General features: G+C 46.8%; 1 protein-coding gene across 1 annotated transcript in view; it reads right to left on the bottom strand.

The window, feature by feature from the left end:
- LOC144737977 (beta-1,4-galactosyltransferase galt-1-like) overlaps window positions 1-20,379 on the bottom strand; it is a 37,559-nt gene extending 17,180 nt beyond the window's left edge. Inside the window, exon 1 of the mRNA XM_078620893.1 lies at window positions 20,089-20,379. The gene's annotated coding sequence lies outside the window, so the exon portion shown is untranslated. The remainder of the gene's footprint in view (window positions 1-20,088) is intronic.
- Window positions 20,380-21,190: the final 811 nt, after the last annotated feature.

A 21,190-nucleotide genomic window follows, 5' to 3' on the forward strand; every position in this document is an offset into this window, starting at 1 on the left:
TGATTTTCAACAGCTTGGTCGCCAAGAATCCCCCCCCCCCCCCCGGCCATCCTGCCTCTTTGAGCCGATCGCGACATCTGTGGATGCCAGCGAGTGCTGCTACGAGGCAGTGATACGCAAGGTTTTTTCGTCATCCTCCCTCCGACACTCACAGCGTCCGTGCGACGCCGTGAGTACAAATGCGAGGTACGTAATAGGGCATGTGAGTGTTTGGGGACTTGGATAGCAGTAGGCTAGGCTCTTCTTGCAGAATATTCCCTCCGGGCAGTGCAGGGTTTGCGCCGTGAATAAACGTTAGCACAGAGCCTCGGTGTGATGTGAGTGATTTATGTGTGTAGCGGCTGTGTGGGTGAGCGCGTGTCGAGAGTGAGGGCAGAGCCGCAGCACGAACGCTCGTTGAGATTATTGCCTGCAGGTGCGCGCGTGTTCGCGCAGCCGCTTTAGCATCAGCTGTAGTGCGGGCGCGTTTTAGAATATCATCGCCAGAAGGAGCACGCGCGTTCACGCAGCTGCTTTAGCGTTATCTGTGGGGGAGTGCGTGTGTTTGCATATAATCGCCCGTAGGATCGTGCGCGTTCGCGCAGCTGTTTTAGCGTTAACTGTGGGGGATTGCGTGTGTTAGGCTATAATCGCCTGCAGGTGCGCGTGCGTCCGCACTGCCGCACCAGCGTTAGCTGTGGAGTGTGCGCGTGTTGGGTGTGTGCGTTAAATATAATCGCCTGCAGGGGTGCGCGCGTTCGCGTCGCCGTGTTAGCATTAGTGGTGGTGTACGCGGGCGTTTGTGAAATAACCGTGCGGCGGTGAGCTAGCAATTTAGCTATGTCCCTCAGAGGGGGGCTGATCACACGGTCGGCGGGGACCTGGCGGGGGCCTGGCGGGAGCCGATCAACGCGGTGAAGGAGGGAGTGGAGGGGATGGACGTCGTGCCCCAACTGCCCAACGATGGCGGTGGGGTGGACGCCGGCCCCCACAACACCACCTTACAACATGGGGCTTGGTTATAATTTTTGTAATATATATAAAAGGGAAATTTGTAAATATGTGTCTGTTTAAAATGTTTAGCGCACTTCCCGAAATTCAACAAACTTGAAATTTGCCATGTGGGTACTTTCTAGACTGTACACCATGCAAACATTTTAAAAATAGACTTTTGTATTTTTTTGGGGGGTGGGGGCGCAATAATGCATATATTTTTCACGGCAAGTGAGCTGTGATGTCACATCTGTCATGTGACCGGTATGTGGAAGCGTAACGGAGCGTGCATGCTGATGTCACCCTACCCAACCCTCCGCGGGTAAAGTGAAATACAAATGTGTTGCAGGTCTAAGGCATTCTTCGTGCACCATTGCTTTATTATTTTAGTCGTTTACTGCCGTATGCACCCTGAAAGTTGTGTGTCTGCAGCAAGCGCGTGTATGTGTACCTATGGACGCGCACGTGCGTGTGTGTGTGGGGGGAGCGGTACTGTAGTGGTTAGCGCGCTGCGCTACAAACCCGGCGACCCGAGTTTCATTCCTGCTCACGGCCACCACCGGTGACGATTTTTTGAACCAGTCCTGCGCTTCCCCTAGGTCGACTCAGCCTCAAACGAGTAACTGGTGTGGTGTGTGAACATCGCCACTGGGGAAACAAAGGCGGCCGGGCGTGGTGCTTGCCACCCACCCTCGCGTGTGCCGTGCTGGCCTTCATAGGTGCTCGATAACAGCACTTGCCCCCTACAGTCTCACAGGCTACACGGGGGATCTTTGTCTTCATCTTGTGTGTGGGCGGGGGGGCAGCGACTGCGTAGCGATTCGTATGCTGCGCTACGAACCCGGCAACCCAAGTTCGATTCCCACTCACGGCCACCTCCAGTGACGATTATTTCAACCGGTCCTGGGCCCCGCCTAGGTAGACTCAGCCTCAAACGAGTAAGTGGTGTGGTGTGTCAACATCGCCACTGGGGAGACAAAGGCGGCCGGCCATGGTGAATCCAAGTCCCGGGCGAAGCCGGGTAGTAAAGCTAGTCTATATATATAAAAGGGAAATTTGTAAATATGTGTCTGTTCAAAATTTTAGCATACTTCCCGACATGCAACAAACCTGAAATCGGGCATGTGGGTAGTTTTCAGACGGTACACAAAATTATAAAAAAAGACTTTTGTAAAAAAAAAATTGTAGGAGGGCACAATAATGCATATATTTTGCATGGAAATTGAGCGGTGACGTCATCTCTGTCATGTCACCCGCATGCGGCAGCGTTAAGCAGGGTGCCTGCTGACGTCACGCATCCCCCTCCCCCGCTCCAAACCCTCCGCGTAGGCCCTGTATCCCGCACAAATGCGTGGCTGGGGGGGGGGGGGAAATAATTGAAAAAATATACTAGGCTACACACTTTTAATTTGCCATGTGGCTAGCTCCCATACTGTACACACTGTAAAACGTATGAAAATAGACTTTTGTAGTTGGGGGGGGGGGGGGGAATGACCATTAAGTGTGTGGCGTCAACACGCATACAGGACTGGCGAGAATCGATATCTGCTGAGCGTTTGTTGTATCGATTAAACGGGAAAAGGCCGAGTCTAGTGAAATTTACAACCTTCGATTCCTTTGCTCGATTTAATGAATCGAATCTTGGCGCGCGAGTGTAAGTTTTTTTCCACCACGCGTTGGGTTTTATTTTAATTTATGACGTAATGATCAAAGTATTCATACTAATAATAGTTCATAATAAACGGGTTGTTTGGGTTTCTGAAGCTGGTGACCTTTTTCATAATGTAATGGGAGTCACCCCTGCTCATGCAATTCCCTACATCCCTGTCCAAACATTCAAAGAATTTAGTTTCCAGCCAATCCACGAAAGTAATGTTTTGAAACAACTGTGCTACCTCAAAGGGTCCTCCTCTACTGGAGCAGATAGTATTCCCGTCTTTGCTCTGCTAACTGTTGCTCACCTAATATATAAACCTATAGCCCATATTTTCAACCTGTCCATCAAAGAAGCATCAGTACCTCTAGAATGGAAACATTCCTATGTTCGTCCACTTCACAAAGGGGGCCTCAATATGATCCAAATAACTACCGACCTATCTCAATTTTGTCCCCGTTGATGAAAATTTTGGAAAAATTATTGAACTACCAAATTATCAGTTTCCTGACCGACAACAATCTATTACATCGAAACCAATCTTGGTTACGAAAAAAATACAGCACCACATCTGCTGCATTAGACTCTCTGAATCACATTTACATTAGCCTTGATAATAAGCAGTACTGCACCAGTCTTTTTTTTTACTTGTCCAAAGCCTTTGATACAGTCGACCACAACACCCTGCTTATTAAACTAAGTTGCCTGTATTCATATATGGTAAGAGGTCAAACAGTGTTTAGATAACAAAAGGGGTTCCACAGGGTTCCATCCTTGTTCCCCTCTTGTTCTCTCTTTATGTCAATGACTTGGGCACTGACCTCGATCATCCCAGGGTAAATCTGTTTGCAGATGACACGATACTGATTACTGCTGGCCGCTCGTCAGATGACGTAATTGCTAAGCTCCAGGGTGATTTTAACAAACTACAACATCAGCTAGTTGCTCTTAAACTAGTCCTGAATACCTCACCAGGACTAAAGCAGGAAGATATTTTTCCCCAATTATATTCCTTAAATAATCATCAAATAGAGCAAGTCAAGATCTATAAGTATCTTGGGGTCATCTTTGATTCAAAACTGAATTTTGAAGATCACATTGATTATGTTGGTAAAAAGACAAAATTAAAAATTGTTTTTCTGTATCGACACTGCTCCCCCCGATATTCCGCTTTGAATTGATAAAAGCTACCGTGCTGCCTCTACTTGATTAGTGACATCGTATATAAATCAGCCCCCAGTACTATACTGAATAAGCTTGACTCAATGTATCACTCGGCCTTAAGATTTGCATAGAACTGCCCATATAGGACCCACCACTGCGATCTCCACATTGGGTCAAACTTAACTTCTCTTAATAATCGACGGCTTGTGCATATCTTATTTATTCACGATGTACTTATAAAAAAATCAGCAGACTACCTGGTGGATCTCCTGACTGTTTTGAAGAACAAATGTGACCTAAGGTCTTCGCTCATTTATCAGTTTCACATTCCTTATTGCCGTACAAATACTGGAGGAAGGGCCTTTTCTATTGATGCCCCCAGGGTCTGGAATGCTATCGCCAATAAACTGGAACTTGGATCACTACCTGTGAGATCTTCACTCAAAACTGCTCTAGAGGAGTTGTACACCTCTAGCTGCGACTGCTATTCAGAATGGCCTGAAATCAAATGTATCGTTCCGGATGACCGCTGCAAAGTATGATGTTGAGTTTTGATTTATAGTGTGCTGATCTTTAAAGGTGTATTGAATTTTTTTTATTCTGCTACTGATGCTCCTGCTGTTATTGAGTGACTAATGCAGCCAGCTATGGCTGCAAAGTTTGGTCGTACATGTTATGTATGTCGTTTATTGTTAAATTTGAATCACAGTTCCTATGATCACTGTTACATTGTTTTTATAGCTTTACTAGCGGTAAGTACCCGCCGTTGCCCGAGCGAAGAAGGCAGACACACATGTAGTGACACACACACACACATAAAGTTACACACACAAATGCACTCACACATACATACATTGACGAAACAACAACAACCACTTGTACCAGGCTATGTGCACCTTGAGGCCACGTGAAGAGTCGAACGCCCACTGGCAGGTCACGGGGTAGACCCAGATGGCACAGGTCGACTGACTGAGACGACTGGATGATGCACCACCTGTGCCCCCTACTGTGGCAACTTGCTGTGCTTTAGGCACCCGGCGCTCTGCTCATTGTTGTGAGCGTCGCTGCTCCGCCCTCCGTTGTTGTTGGAGGGCGACTGCCTCCAACTGCCCTGTAGCGTCCTTCACGAGCCTCCTCCACAGAGGCCGATCTTGACACGGCTGGTACTAGTCATCGGCAAGTCGACTCAGCTCCACGTTCTTCTGTACCACATCACTCCATGTCTTCTCTAGCCCGTGCCGCGCCCATTTAGCCCCCTCGATCCGGCCGAACAAAAGCTGTTTAGGCATACGGTGGCTGGCCATGCGGGCTACACGACTCGGGCAACGCAGCCTTGCCTGCCGGAGGAGCTCACCGATGGGACTTTGTCCACATCTTTCAAGGATTTGTAAGCTCCTCACACAATGCAGCCTGGTTAAACCCAGGATGGATCGTAGGCAGGCCATCCGAAATGTTTCTAACCGGCGAAAATATTCCTTTAGGGGGGTCCAAGTTTAGCAAGCGTAGAGAAAGGAGGGAATTACTGTGGCCGAGAAGACCTGAAGCTTCGTGCGGAGTGATAGACCAGGTAGCTTTCACACAGTGTTACGCAACCAATGAAAAGATAATGTGGCTCGACTGATTCGGAGTGAGACCTCTGCTGTTAAACTGGAGCCGGTCATAAGCACACTGCCCAGGTACAAAATACCCAGGCAGGTGCTTAGTTTTGGAGAGGCTAATGGTAAGGCCCCACCTCTTGGTGGCAAGCTCCAGGTTAAGCAGCAGCACCTTGAACTCCTCCTCCGAGTGAGCAGCAGTTACCAGATCATTGGCATACATAAGGTGGTTGAGCAATAGGGAGCCATCCCTTGACTGCACCCGGGCATCGATCAGCCTCTCATTGTATCTGTAGCAGATGGTAATTCCTCCGAAGTACGTGGTAAAAATATATGTAAAATAATGTGGGAACCAGACATCCCTGTTGCACCCGAAGGTGTAAAGGGAATGTCTCTGACTCACGGCCACGTAGTTTGACACGGGGCCGCTCACCATCATAAAGGTCCTTAAGGATCGTGAGCAGAGGGTCAGGGACTCCGAAAGTACGAAGAACAACCCAGAGGCCAGGCCTACTGATGGTATCATAGGCCTTGACCAGGTCAATAATGCACACACATGGACTAAGACGCACACAAGGACCAACAGACACGCAAAGAAATGGACTTACACTAACTAACATGGAGCTACGCACACACAGCGATTAACACACATGCACATGGACTGACACACACATACACTTGACATATACACATACATGGTGTCACACACACATATCGACGTACACACATGCAGCAACTCTCACACACACACATAGACTCACACACACATACATAGACTGACACACATTGGCGTACACACACACATACACATATGGACTCTCATACACAGACATATACTTTAGATAAAGACGCATGGAGTAACACACACGTATCAAGTCACACACATGCATTGACTTACACACACACATCGAATGACACGCACACATGTATGGACTTATACACACATGTAGACTAACACACACACATATGGACTGAAACACACACGTCGACGTGCACAGCAATCCCCGATGATGGCACAGCTATCAGCATCGCAGTACTACGTATCAGTAAATTGCAGGACGTGAGCAATCGAAACAATAGAAATGCATAGTAGAAATAATCTGAAATAAGTGTATATGAAATAGCAGCAGTATGCACAGATAAATTGAGAAGCAGGCTATCATATAGATTATAGACTGGCAGTACGCCGACTCAATGACATAAGCATTGCTACAGTGGCGATAAAAAGCTGACAATACAGGCAGCAGCTGAAAAAGCAGGATACAGTCGACATGAAAGGCTGGCAGTACACTTAGTGAGGTAAAGAAGCAGGTAACAGATTATAGACTGGCATTCACTCATAATGGGTAAAAGCAAAATTAACAGTGTAGATAATAGAGTGGCAGTGCACTGACGTTAATGAATCAGCAGTCGACAGCACAGAATGGCAGTACACCGTCGCAGCGTCGTAAAAAGGCACACAAAAAGGGAAATATTTAGCAACCTAAGAATGAAAATGTAGTTTTCTGCACACAAACATTATGATTGTAATATTAGGCAACGTATTAGTTTGATTATAGTAAACAATGAAGCAGAGTTGTTCTCTGCACAAACATAATGTTTGTAATATTTGTAAACTTATTTGTTTAATAATAGTAAACAATAAACCTGAGTTATTAGCGAAAGATTCAATAAAATTGTACTTTATATTGGCGTGGTGACGCCTCGTCCCGTGCAGAGCCCGCGGCCTCGCCTAGATTGGCAAGCCGGAGGAGGTGAGACATTGCCAGGCTGTGGGCTGGGCCGCTACCCCCCCACCATCCCCCTGCCCGAGCCATAATAATACTATGTAAGCGCTTTAATAATATTAATATCTAAGGAATTTATGGCAGTAACTGCACGCATCGTGTTGGGGGGGGGGGGGGGGGGGGTTCGAAGAGGACATGTGACTGTGAAGAAAAATCCGCAGCGTGATGTGTATAGTTATTTCATGTTAAACGCGTAAAATAAAATGTCTCCTGTGAGCTCGACCGAACGCGCATCACTTGGCAGGGTCCGCCCCCCCCCCCTCCAGGCAATTGTCGTGAGTTGGTACGGTCGATGTTGTGCAATAAGTAAATAATTAAAATAAGAATTCCACAAAATCGTTAATTAAACTACTTTAAAGTTTACGGACGTGAAAACGGAATAGCCTATTCCCACCGCGGGGCTTAGGGCTTGCCGGCTGGCAATTTTTTTTGTATTTAAAACCCACCGTCCGAGAGCCAAATCCCCCGCAAGCGCGCGTGCGCGGAGACTTTTATATATAAGATTTTGGTGATTTTGAAAACGTTTTGGTTTAGCCATGTTTGTTTGTTGTAGTACAGAGTTAGACTAATAACTTTAATCTACATTGTCTTAGGGTTGTTATTATTTGATTTGCATCCCACTGGTGTGGTGGGGAGGGCCGACGGGGGTGGCCGTGGGGTGGGGAGTAGGGCGAGTAGGGTGTGGATGGGGGGAAGGGGCCAGGGGGGAGGACATTGGATGGGGGGAGGGGCGAGGGGGTTGGTCTGCTGCATGTGTGGCCGAGTCAGAATGTGTGCCAACATTATTTTTTTGCTTAATTGCTTTTGGGCGCGGTTGAGGAATGATTAATTTGTTGCTGCTTTGGAAGAGTCGCACAAGAACACGCAAACAAAAACACATCTTAAAAGTATACAACTGTCTTCTTGGTTCCTTCGGTAAAGTCACGTAGAATGGAAATAATAAAATAATAACAATAAAACATAATAAAATAATTCTCACGACGTTTCGGCCACAACGCAAGCAGCCGTCCTCGGGTGGAGAACAGGTCTGTCGAGGAGACAGAGTCTGAATGACAAGCCCCAGGCTTAGAGCGACTATTTAAGCTGGGATGGAGGGGCGAAGAGCGCCTTGACAAAATAATTTGCATATCAAGAGGAATTTAGCATATTTATGGGAAATGCAGATATGCGATTAGAAATGCGTAGGAGGTTTGGCGAGGGGTTTAAAGTCATTATGCCTGTGCATTATGCAGGATTAGCAGCATCAAAGGGAGGGGATAGGGGTAACATTAATAAAGGGAAGGAGTGTTAATAGTATGTAACTGCAGTAACTAAACCACCACGTAAACAACTAAAGTATAAACTACATAGTATCATCAGTATACTAAATATACTCTACAATAAGCTGAGTTACTAACAGTAAGTAATACATTACAATTCAACGTCGCAAAAATATAATATGCTTCCATCTAAACTTTATTCTCTTACATCACACGAGTCTACACCGTACTATATACTGCCATAGACAAACCCAACATTAAATTATATACTGTATTGCTATACACCATTGTAATATTACACTATATATTATTCTACCCACTCTAATGTATATCACACTGTTGTATATTCACTATACAATTACGATACTATATATTACTTTGTACATTGTATTAAGCATTACAATTGTATACTATTTATTATTATACAATCCGCTATACACTGTACCATTGACCGTCGTGTGAAAGATACTAAGAGGAAGCAACGAAATATGTCAATGGGAGAGTAGTGAAAGGAGACTTGCAGCGGAGCAAAGAATCCATTCCCTGCGGAGAATACAATGCCAGTGAGTGGAACGCGGTCTGAAAGTCACCGTAAACGTGAACACAATCAGTTAAGATCCGAAATGGTTTATTACGTCCTTCCAATGATTGCTGAGCCAGAATCCATCTTCTCGGTTGAAATTGTCTCTGTGTTTGTATATGTGGATCGCCTCATGAACGAATCTCTCATGGTAGTCAGATGGCTTGCAGATAACCTCTGTCTTGGAGAAGTCAATATCATGTGAGCCCACTGAATTGTAACAGTGATCTGCCACGGCTGAGGTGTTTGTCCTACCGTGTTTCAAGTCTGCTTTATGTTCATGCCGTTTGGTTTTTCAAATGTAACTGCTACCACAGAGGCAACTTAGTTTGTAGACGCCAGGGTACTGTATGTCTGGAACCACATATTTTACAGACGGGACCAGATCACGGATTTTATGTACTTTGTTGAATCGGACCTGGATCTTGTGTTTTATCAGGATTTTGGAGATCGTCACTTCAAGCCTGGGGCTTGTCATTCTGACTCTGTCTCCTCGACAGACCTGTTCTCCACCTGAGGACGGCTGCTTGCGTTGTGGTCGAAACGTCGTGAGAATTATTTTATAATGTTTTATTTTTATTATTTTATTATTTCCATTCTACGTGACTTTACCGAAAGAACCAAGAAGATGAATCCCTGCAGTCACGAAAGCTTTAAATCTAAAGTATTCAACTGATTGGCGACGTTTCAGGCAATCGACCTTCATAGCACATACTTAATACTATTACTGCAGTTAATTTTGGGTATATAACTATCCGTTTACCTATTTTATGTTAACTACTTCGCCTGGTATACAGGAGGCCATAGGTTCGATCCCGACCCTGACGCCTGATGTATATGTGAATTTTGCATCTCTCTCTTTCTCCGTGGTCGCGTGGATTTTTCTCCGGGCCCTCCGGTGTTTCCCTCCACATTTAGAATCAACGCTTCTGAAAATTAGCAACATACAGTAAAACCTTGGATTGCGAGTAACTTGGTCTGCGAGTGTTTTGCAAGACGAGCAATTTTTTTAAATAAATATTGATTTGATAAACGAGCGACGTCTTGCAATACGAGTAGTACGCCTATACGCTTTGTCTGCCGAGCGTCATGTGATCACAACTGATATACAAGTGCTTTGATATACGAGTGCTTTGGATTACAAACACGTTTCCGGAACGAATTATGCTCGCAATCCAAGGTTTTACTGTATATTAGCTCAGTGGACCTTACCTGGTAACATAAAAGTTGTAGTTTAGTGTGGTGGGGAGCGGTCGTGCGCTGTGCTACGAATCAAGTTCGATCCCCGCTCACGGGTCAACACCAGTGGTGAACATCTGAATCATTCCTGGGACTCCCCTACGTCGACTCGAAATGAATACCAGGCGTGGTGTCGTGGCCACCCACGCCGTCTTGTTCCGTGTCGCTGCCTCCGCCCCCCTCTGTCTATTTAAGGACACCCCACAGAGACGATCACCCCTCTCTGTACCTGTGTTGCTCGCTCTATGTATCTTGGTGATATCTGTCTGCTTATATGTCTGTCTATAGTTTTCTGGTTAGATTTTATGTCGCTATTTCATTATACCTGATGATGATTGCTTGTGTTGCGATCGAAACGTCGTATGCTATTATTTAATTTATTATTTTATCTTTATACGTGACTTTACCGAAAGAACCAAAGAATAATTCCTGCAGTCACGAAAGCTCCAAAATTAAGATTGGGTAGACAGGATTATTCGCGTCAACAAAAGCAAACAAAGATCCCCCGTGTAGCCTTAACGGACTGTTGGGGCAAGTGCTGTTAGCGAGCACCTATGAAGGCCGGCACGGCACACGAGGGGGTGGGTGGTCAGCAACCACGCCCGGCCGCCTTTTTCTCCCCAGTGGCGATGTTAACGCACCGCACCAGGTGCTCATTTGAGGCTGAGGGGAGCCGTGAGCGGGAATTCACCTCGTTTCGCCAGGTTGGTAGAGGTGGCATAGCGCTCACCGCTGCGCTACCGCTGCGCTACCGCTGCGCTACCGCTGCGCTACCGCTCCCTAATTCGGCTGATTCGCAGCCATTCGTGGCGTTGGGTGGAGACCGGTTCAACAGACCTCACGGCTCCCATCACGCGAAGGGGGGGGGGTGGAGGAGGCCCTCATCCAGCAGTGGATTGACCGATGGCATTGATTTGTATTTTTCTGAAAATAATAAGTTCATACCTTTGTTTACCTGGTAATATAAAAAATTACGTCGGTTCATTTGAATATTTTAAGTGACTTGTTTACCTGTCCTATACTTTGCACTCATATCGTGTTTGTGTATATTTGTGTTTGTTATTGTAACGCTCTGACCCTGTGTCCATACTGGACATCTGTGAAAAAAGAGCTTCACAGCAAATCCGATTTCTCCTCCAGTAAAAAATAAAGATTCTGATTCCTACGATTTGAATCACGCGCAACCCGTGTTACGCTACCCCACGTGCAGACAATGCACCATGCAAACCACACACAGGTGCAGATCACCCATTCACCACTATAGGCCGTAATGGTCAGTGGTGTAGGCGAGCACTCATTTTAAATCATCATCTTCACAGCGCACGAGACAAAGATCCTCCTATAGCCTTAAATCGACTGTTGAGACAAGTGCTGTTAGCGAGCAGCACATATGAAGGTCATGCGCTTAACCTTAATCAATGTGAATTCAACCCCCGATTAAGCTTGGAGAGCTGAATGGAGTTCTAAATAACTCAAACAAACACCGCCTTGTTGGGAAAGACCCAACGCAGACGATCCCTGGGGTGAATCTTCCACGAAGCTCACGGTCCACCCTAAACCCCATCCACTGCACAAACCATGGCAGCAGATGCGGATTTACTTCCGTTTAACTGATGCACAAATGGGAAAAAAAACTCTCCAGCAGTAGTTTGCGAATGTGATCCATGAATACGAAGGAGACATCACAGCGATGATGATGATGATGATACACAACTCCGCTGCTGCTCCTGACGCGGTTGTTATATATCTGGCTTGACCACCTGAATGTGAAATTGTAGCTGCTGTTCCGCATCCACATCAGCAGCCGTACGAGAGAAGAGCTATGATGGCCGACACGGAACAAGACGGCGTGGGTGGCCACGACACCACGCCTGGTACTTATTTCGGGCAGAGTCGACGTAGGGGAGTCCCAGGAATGGTTCAAATGTTCACCACTGGTGTTGTCCCGTGAGCGGGGATCGAACTTGGTTCGTAGCACAGCGCACGACCACTCCCCACCACACTGAATTACAACCTTTTATTTAACCAGTTAATGCCCCACTGAGCTCTGTAGCTCTTTTTCAGAAGCGACCTGGCCACAAATGAGAGCTCATCGAATGCTATCATCCTGTGGGTATTTATAGCAGCAGCCAAATCATCTCTATGAGCGACGTCGATTCTAAACGTGGAGGGGAAAAAACCGGAGAACCCAGATAGAAAAATCCACGCACGCACACTTAGGAGAGGCACGCAAACTCCAAATATACAGCAGCAGACGGCGAGGTTGGGATCGAACCCACGCCCTCCTGTATACCAGGCGAGGCAGTTAACATCTTACCACCGCGGCGCCCTTCACGCAAACACTCTAAACACCACGCAAACGGTACACGGACATTATAGGAGTGCGAAGTGTAGGAAAGTTAAGCAATTCGCTAAATAAAAATAATGTATATGAGTACATCTTCTTGGTTCTTTCGGCAAAGTCACGTAGAAGGGAAGAAATAAAATAATTAAAATAAAACATAATAAAATAAAATAATTCTCACGACGCCCCCCGCCCACCTCCTACCCCCCCGCCCACCTCCTACGCATTTCCCATGAATATGCTAAATTCCTCTTGATATGCACATTCTTTTGTTAAAGCGCTCCTCTTCCACCTCCTACCCAGCTTATATATAAGCTCCTAGCTTGGCATTGTCTCATTCTTCACCTGAAGTCGGCTGCTTGCGTTGTAGCCGAAACGTCGTGAGAATTATTAAATTTTATTATGTTTTATTTTTATTATTTTATTACTTCCCTTCTACGTGACTTTACCGAAATAACCAAGAAGATGAATCCCTGCAGTCACGAAAACTTTAAATCGAAATTTATATGAGTACAATTTGTATAAATTCTGGGCATCAATTCCTGCCAATGTTGGAAAAACCGAATGCCAGCTTGGGGCTTCTGCTTTCAGGTGCGCTTCTGCAGCCGTCTGGAACGTTCTTCCCTTCCGATATTCGGAAGTCACTGGAGCTATGCACGTTTAAATCTACTAAATTGACAAACGAATGTATTACTGTTGTGTTTAGTTTGTTGTCGTTCCCGCCGCACCTCCGATTAGCACGATTAGCTACTTATGGTGCAAAATAATGTCAACGTACATACAACTATATACAACAATACACACTAGACACTACACAAACTACGCTATACACTATACTACTGCATACCAAACTACTATACGCTACACTACTATACTAAATTAAAAACTATTTATTTTTTAAACTGCTTATTGTGTTTAGTTCAACACGTAGGCTTTCGCGACCATTATCATCCATAAGAGGTTTTTTGGAGTTAGATCGCGTATATACAGGGTGTTTAAAAAGATGGACCCAATTTCAAAGCAGTATATTTCACGAAGGCAACATGTTACAATTACACAAAAAGTTACATACCGTTTAATGAGTTATCAAGTTTTACTAACCATTTTATAAATGCTCTACCAGCTGTACGGACAACATCGAGATGATATTTGAATTCGTCCCAAACGCCTCTCTTCTCACGTTTTCCTCTGAGGTGCGTGGTTGCCCTGTGCTCATCCCCTTACATAAACAGCCTGATGACTCAAATTGTCGGTACTAACGACGAATGCTCTTTGACATTGGCGGATCAATGCCAAAACGCCGTTGAAACGCACGCTGCATCGCAATTACGGATTCAGTCTTGCTGAATTGCAGAACGCAAAACGCCTTGTGTTGCGGGGTCACCATGTTGCAAATGACTGAGGCTCGGGGCTGTTTCTGCGCTGAGAGAGGCATCAAGCGGTAATTATTTTAAACTCTATTCCCCGACCTTTCAAGTGGTAAGCGTTTAATTCGTGGGAGGTTCGTGGTTGCAGAAATATAGCGGTTTCAAATCGGGTCCTTCTTTTTAAAACACCCTGTATATAAATGTGTCGTTAAAACCCGCCAACACCCGACACAGCCAACGAGTAAGGTTTTTCACGTAAACAGAACATGCCAATTCATCACAAGTACGGCACTAACCGGTGTGATCAATAAAAACACATTGCACCTGCGGAACCTGAGCATAATAACATAAATACGCCAGTTACAAGCGGATTTCAACAAAGAAAGACCTCTAAAGCAGTCATCGCGGCCCCTCCAGATGTCCGTAAATCCTTTGCAATTACGCCCGCCTGCTCACGCCATGAACGGCACACCATCACCACCCACTCGTCACCTACTTAGCGTATCTATTATTCTATGTAACGACCACGTGCTGGTCGTTAGGCGCCGCCCATAAATGACGTCATGCACCTAGGGGGGGGGGGTCAGACATTTGTGACGATTTGTGACGGGGGGGGGGGGGGATGAAAAATGTGCAACTTCAAATAAATATAGGCAACACGTTCTACTTAATTAGATAGACTTTTTATATAAATGTTTTCTCCTACAACATCACAGTGCAGCGCTACATTAAATACGCACTACAATGACAATATTTAAAGCGATTTGAAGCATGTTTTATATATATTTTTTGGGGGGGCAGAGCTTTGTGACGTCATATTTGAGAGGGGGTCTGACTTTTGTGACACCGTGTGACGAGGGGGGGGGGGGGTCAAAATCGTCCAAAATCGCGTGACGTCATTTATGGACGGCCCCTTAACATGATTCAGTCTAGAATTACACCGACTCCAGCTACAACCTCGTAATCTCCATTACAATTACGACTTTAGTACGTACATTTAACTTTTTTCGCAACGACACGTAGCCAAATCGTTGCCAAATCGAGTGGGGGACGAAAAGGGTCAATGCAGCGAGCTGAAGTCTCCACAATGCTCAACGCACCGTTGACTTGACAAATCTACTCACCGGCCCGTCTATATGTATGGCACGATCAACGATAATAATATTCATAATATTATTGTTTTCCCAATTTTTTTTTTTAAACTAACGATTCAGGTACACATAGAGAGCGTGCATGGGAACTGACACCTGCAGTAGAGACAACAATGCAAAGTGCAGTGGTTATTGTGTAATGGGTTCCGGAGACACTTGTAGAGGTAACTTCTTTATTACAATACAACACTCCAACAGTCCTAATACTCTTTTACAGGCTAGGTACACAGCCTAGTTACACAGCCTAGATACACTGCTCTGGCTACGCTCTGGGGTCCTCCGGCTACAATTACCCTATGGGAGGCTAATTGACCCGACCCAGCCAAGGTGCGGGTCTGGACTCTGGCTTCCACGGAACTCGCCCTTACAAGGACTTAGAGCCGGGAGTCCCAGAGTCCCACCACTGGCCAGTCGCACACTCCCCTAGCCTCTCTACTGCTAGCCTGCTCTCTCTCTTACCTGCCTAACAAGTGCCATGAACTCGCCAACTTCGCCTGCGCTCAGGCGAAGATGGCGGTGTACAGAACGAGAAAAAAAGATGCTGGAAGGTGACACTGACGGCTGCTCTGTGCTTCCAGTGTTCAGAGGCCTGCTTAAGGCGCGGCTCCGTCTGGAGCACGCATACCACACACATTTCGGTGATGTGCACGTCTTCTTCGAACGCTGGGGAGCCGGAAAAGCCCTCTTTACCAACGTTGACGGCACCCTCATGTGCACCTTCTGAAGCGCTCGCTCGTCATCGTGGCGTGCGCGATGACCACCACAACCACGTGACATTTATTTTGTGTTGTGCGCCATACATCAAATAGAAGGGTGACTACCCAGTCGAAGCGTGTGGGGCCAATCTGTAGGCGGCCAGCACGCTCGGGATGTGCAATTCCCAAATGGTTTATGCCGCATTAACTTGTTGACGCAACATAGATGTCATGTAAGCACTCAATCATCCTGTCTGTTTGTGGGTGGTACGGGGAAGTCCGATTCTTTTTAGTGCCGAGGGAATCACACACTTCCTTTAACAACTTCGATAATTTTTATTTACCCTGGTCAGTGAGCAACTGCTCTGGTGCACCCTTGTCCAGCACGTTTCCCTTCAGGAAGGCTTCGGTTATGGACGCCACCGATTGATCGACCAACGGCCAAGTCATCGGCCACGGGGTGAGATACTCAACCTCCACTGCCGGGCAACATCTTGTTCAGCGCTGGTGACACTGTACCAGCTGCATCTATGCTCGCATCACTGCCCGAAGGTTGCGCACCCCGCGTCCAGCATTGACTGCTGGCACTGAAAGTGTTTTCCATGGCTGGCGGCGACTGGGAGGCATTCCCGCGCCGGTTCACCTCCCACATGGAGATGACCGGCTGGTCGGAGGCTGAGGCGCTCCGCGCCCTCCCAGCCATTCCAGACGACGTCGCAGGATGCCCTCCGGCAGATGCAGTTGATTTATGGGCCGCCATCCGACGCCCACCACCGCTTCGATGTCCGGAGGAGAGCGGACTCGGAGTCAGCGCTGTCGTTCCGCAGCACGCTGCTGGCCCTGGCGAGAGCCGTCTATCCTCGCATGTGTAATGCGAGCGTATGTGGGGTGTCGCCGCCCCAGCCCTAAGCCAGTCAGGCGCCACGAAGTATCGGGGGCAGGGTCTGGGGGCGGAGCCGGGGGGAGTTAAGGGAGGGGTATTATCTGGAAGGTTCGTAAGGGGTGTGGCGAGGGGCGGAGTCTGGGTGACGTGGAAAGGGGATATAAGGGGGAGCCGGAAGGGGCTCGGGAGAGTTGGTGGGAGCTGGAAGCTGGACCACTTCGGGAATTTACACATTCCCCAAATTTAATTCCCATTGAAGTTAAAACTAAATTAAGGTATCCCTCGATATTTGAAGGGGATGCATTAAATGAAATGTCATGAACTGGAACAGCTTTCCCATTAATTTAATACCAAACATTAAGGATGTTTCAGACAGTTATTCCGACTACTCCTAACCTAATATATACATCTCTATCACTTTTCACAATACAAAATAAGAAATATGAATTTTAAACCAATAAAATTTATTTTAAACAGGGAAATCAACAAAAGATATCTTCTTCTTGGTTCTTTTGGTAAAGTCACGTAGAAGGGAAATAATAAAAAAAACATAATAAAATAAAAAATTATCACGACGTTTCGGCCACAACACAAGCAGCCGTCCTCAGGCGAAGAAACAGAGCTGTCGGAAAGACAGCGTCCCAATGAACACTGCCAAGCTTGGCAGTGTATATTTAAGCTGGGTCGGGGGGAGGAGAGCGCCTTGACAAAGGAGTTTACATATCAACACCGGAATTAAGCATATTGATGGAAAATGCAGATATGGGATTAGTCACTCCTTGTGGAATGTGTAGGTGGTGGGGGGGTCTCAAAGTCATTATGCTAGTGTATTATGTAGGATTAGCAGTGATGAAGGGAGGAATAAGATTAGCAGTAATAAAGGGAGGGAAATTTGAATCGTAAGGAGCTGCAGCAGCCAAACCACCACGTATCAAGTTCGTTCATTGTGTGTAACAAAAAAGGAGGAGTTTCTAAAGAACTGCAAATGCCCTACTACCATATAATACACCTATGTGAAAAAACTAAATATAAACTACATCAATATAATCAATGTGCTCAATATACTCTCCAATAAGCGGAGTTATTAACCTTAAGTAACTGGGTATACGCTACACTATATAATGAATACCATATAGTGAACCGATAAAAAACTTAAATATAACATTCGTCAATGTAATCAATATACTCAATATACTTTCCAATAAGCTGAGCTACTAACATTAAGTCATACATTACACTTCCATGTCGCAAAAAAAATAATAATGATAATAATATGCCTCCAGATCAACTTTTTTCTTACATCACACGGATATACCCCATACTATACACTGCCATAGATAAACCCAACATTGAATTATACACTGCGTTACTCAGTGCCCTCAGTATTTTATTATTTCCCTTCTATGTGACTTTACCGACAGAACCAAGAAGATGAATCCCTGCAGTCACGAAAGCTTTAAATCGAAAAAATATCTTGCCTGTTAGATTAATTGGTAAATGCAATGTGAAGGCGTTGCTGCTGCACTGCAGGGACACCGTGACGACACCGTGAATGTAGTGGCTGATGGCCGACTACGCTGACTCCCACCCAGCAGGGACACTGTGACGCTGTAGTGGCTGATGGCTGACTATGCAGACTCCCACCCAGCAGCGACACCATGACGCTGGAGTCGATGGCTGACTACGCAGACTCCCATCCAGCAGGGTCACTGTGACTCTGTAGTGGCTAATGAATGACTATGCAGACTCCCGGACGGTGTTTCTCGTTTGATGATCTCATGGCACGTGGCCGTAGTGAAATTTCATTCACGCATACATTTTATTTCTCTCATCGAAAAGTGTCTGTAACTTGTCAATTGCGTTAACGCAAAATTTCGTAAAACAGAACATTTCTAAATCGAAGGATACGACCTGGATGCATGTGTAGTATGGTAAATGGAGCACAGATATGGTGTTGGCTATAATTAATCAAGCAGAAGGCATTTTCTGATTATGATTACGGTTCACTCATACAATTGATTTCCATGCATAATTTAATCAACAGGCGCGCATGGGCTTTCACCTCGAAATGCTGCTGCTATCATCCTGGATGCGGTGGCTGAGTTCTCTGTACAGAGGAAGCCCTACTGCAAGTGAAGGTTGTGGTCTTCATGGCCGAGATGCTGAAGGATTTTCACGAAGAGTTGTTCAGCAGAAGTAATAAATCAGCACCGGTGGAGAGAGGCTTAATATCTTCCGTGACAAGTAAGACGATGTAGAATGACTGCACACAACAAGTAAACCCATCAAACTGAATTTTGTTTTGCACTTTATTGAGATAAAGCTTCGCAGTGAGAATTTTTAAGTATCTGGTCGACTGTTATGCGACAAACATCACTTGCCGTGGCAAGAGTGGGCAGGGAAAGTGCTGCGCTGAATGTCTAGAACGGAGGCCCTTGATGGTGTCTCAGAAGCAGCTCACTGATATATCTTTATACAGTCCGTTCTCTCCAGCACGAAGGGTTGCATTGCTCTGCAAGAGATTCCAATTCATGATTTTCCTGATAACGTGATGCTGATAGCGCAATCTGGGAAAAATAATGGAAAATATACAATTGTGGGGGCTAACGCCACCCTCCTCTTCTCCCCCTCCTCCTCCGCCCCTTTTCACCTGGCTGCAGCCGATCAGGTGATCGGCCTCCCCGCACCAGCGTCCTCTCCTCTCTGTGGGACATGGCTAGTGGCTGGCTTCCCCACCGCCTGGAGTTATCCCACACACATTCCCCACGTACACCACCACTAGTCCGCAGGTGGCTGCGTGCACGGGCGTGCCCGAAGAGCTGCACCTCCGCTCGCCACGGCTCGCGATAAAAAATAGCCGTATGAATATGCACGCGTCCTTCCCCACCTCCCGTTGGGTCGGCTTTATTCCGCTGTGCAAACAGATGCTAATGCTAGCGGGAAGGGGACGACTGGGACAGGGCTGTATGAACATGCACCCCTACCCTACCACCACTGATGTAAACGAAAAGAAGGAAGGGACCTGCGGCGGGACCCTGGGTGCACGTCTCGCCGTTCAGGCTATTTCTACTGTGTAAACGCGCCGCGTAAAGCGTGCTGTGCAAACACGCACAGGAGCACGTATAAACAATGAACGCGAACGGGTTTTAACTCACCCCAACCCTCGCCCTATTAATAGCGCGGCTGCTGCACGGACGCGGGCGCAGTTAATGAATTACTACCCGCGCTGCCTCACACACACGCTCGACAATTTCCCCACACACACAGAAATCACACCACGCGGATCCTCTGTGCTAAAGTTTATTAATGGCGCGCCTGAAGCGAGCAGCGCCTAGCATATCCCTATTCAATCCCTGGGTGTACCCTTACTCTACTTCTCACCTCGCAGACGTACTCACGGTGTCTCATGGACGCGGTGGGAGTCGGAGGGACGAGGGTACGAGAGGTCCCTGCCTGGGGTCGAGTTGTAGCTGCACTCGCCAGCGTCCCTCAGATGCTGGGAGAGGCTGGGAGTCGTACCGGGTAGCTCAACGGCTGCAGGAGAACTGACTAACGTTTTCCCCTTCCCTCCCTTTGTCTCCTCCGAATCCAAAAATCTTGGGTCACGTGGTGTTACCCTGCGCGGCCAATCGGGTGCCTACCTTTTGATTTTCAACCAATGCCCCGCCCCTACCTGGATCGATATCTTCCGGTGTGCTTTCACCCATTGGTTACGCACCCGCCCTCCCCACCCCCGCCACACCCGCCCTAGCCAGGGTGGCCGTCCAGTGGAGGTTTAGTTTTAGTTGGCTCAGGAATTTCCCTCTAACCGCCGCTCTTGCGTTGCTCGCTGGGTGTTTGCCCCCGAGGCCCCATCTCCATGTGCTGTGAGTGTTTTAATTACGGTTTGCTCGGCGAGCTTCGTCGTCACGGGGGCCACAATGCAATTCGGCCTGGGGGGGGGTCGGCCAATCTCCTGGCACTAGGAAACCGTGGGACATCCCCGCTAAGGGCTCCTCGGGTAAAAACCCATGGTACCAGGTGACCTCCCCCACGAGACCCTACGTGGGTGCGTGTGTATGTTTAGTGGGGGTGTGTGTACGTTCATGTGGAGGGGTGTGAGGGGATCGCAGCGCCGGCGGAGTTGCTCCGTTGCTGTGGCACCACACAATGCTAGTTTCTCAGTAAAGCCTGCTTTGCTGTGTGTACTTTTGCATGTATGTGTGTATGTTGAACTTTTTTCACGTTGTACATAGCCAACCTTGCTTATCGGAGGTGTGGGGGAAGGGCAACAAACTAAACACAAAAAATAAGTTATAAAGAAATGAGTTTTAAATCTAAATTTAAAAGTGCATGACTCTGGTGGTTTCCTAATATCGAAAGGTAGAGCGTTTCAGACAGCAGCAGAAGCGCATCTGAAAGCGCATGATGTGGTGACCATCTTTGTTTGATGATTATTCCAAAAGCCGTTGCTGTGAGGATGACCGGAGTTTGTGTGTTGGTTTATAATGCACATTTGCT

The sequence above is a fragment of the Lampetra planeri genome, chromosome 76 (assembly GCF_965212315.1).
Source record: "Lampetra planeri chromosome 76, kcLamPlan1.2.h2, whole genome shotgun sequence".
NCBI lineage: Eukaryota > Metazoa > Chordata > Hyperoartia > Petromyzontiformes > Petromyzontidae > Lampetra > Lampetra planeri.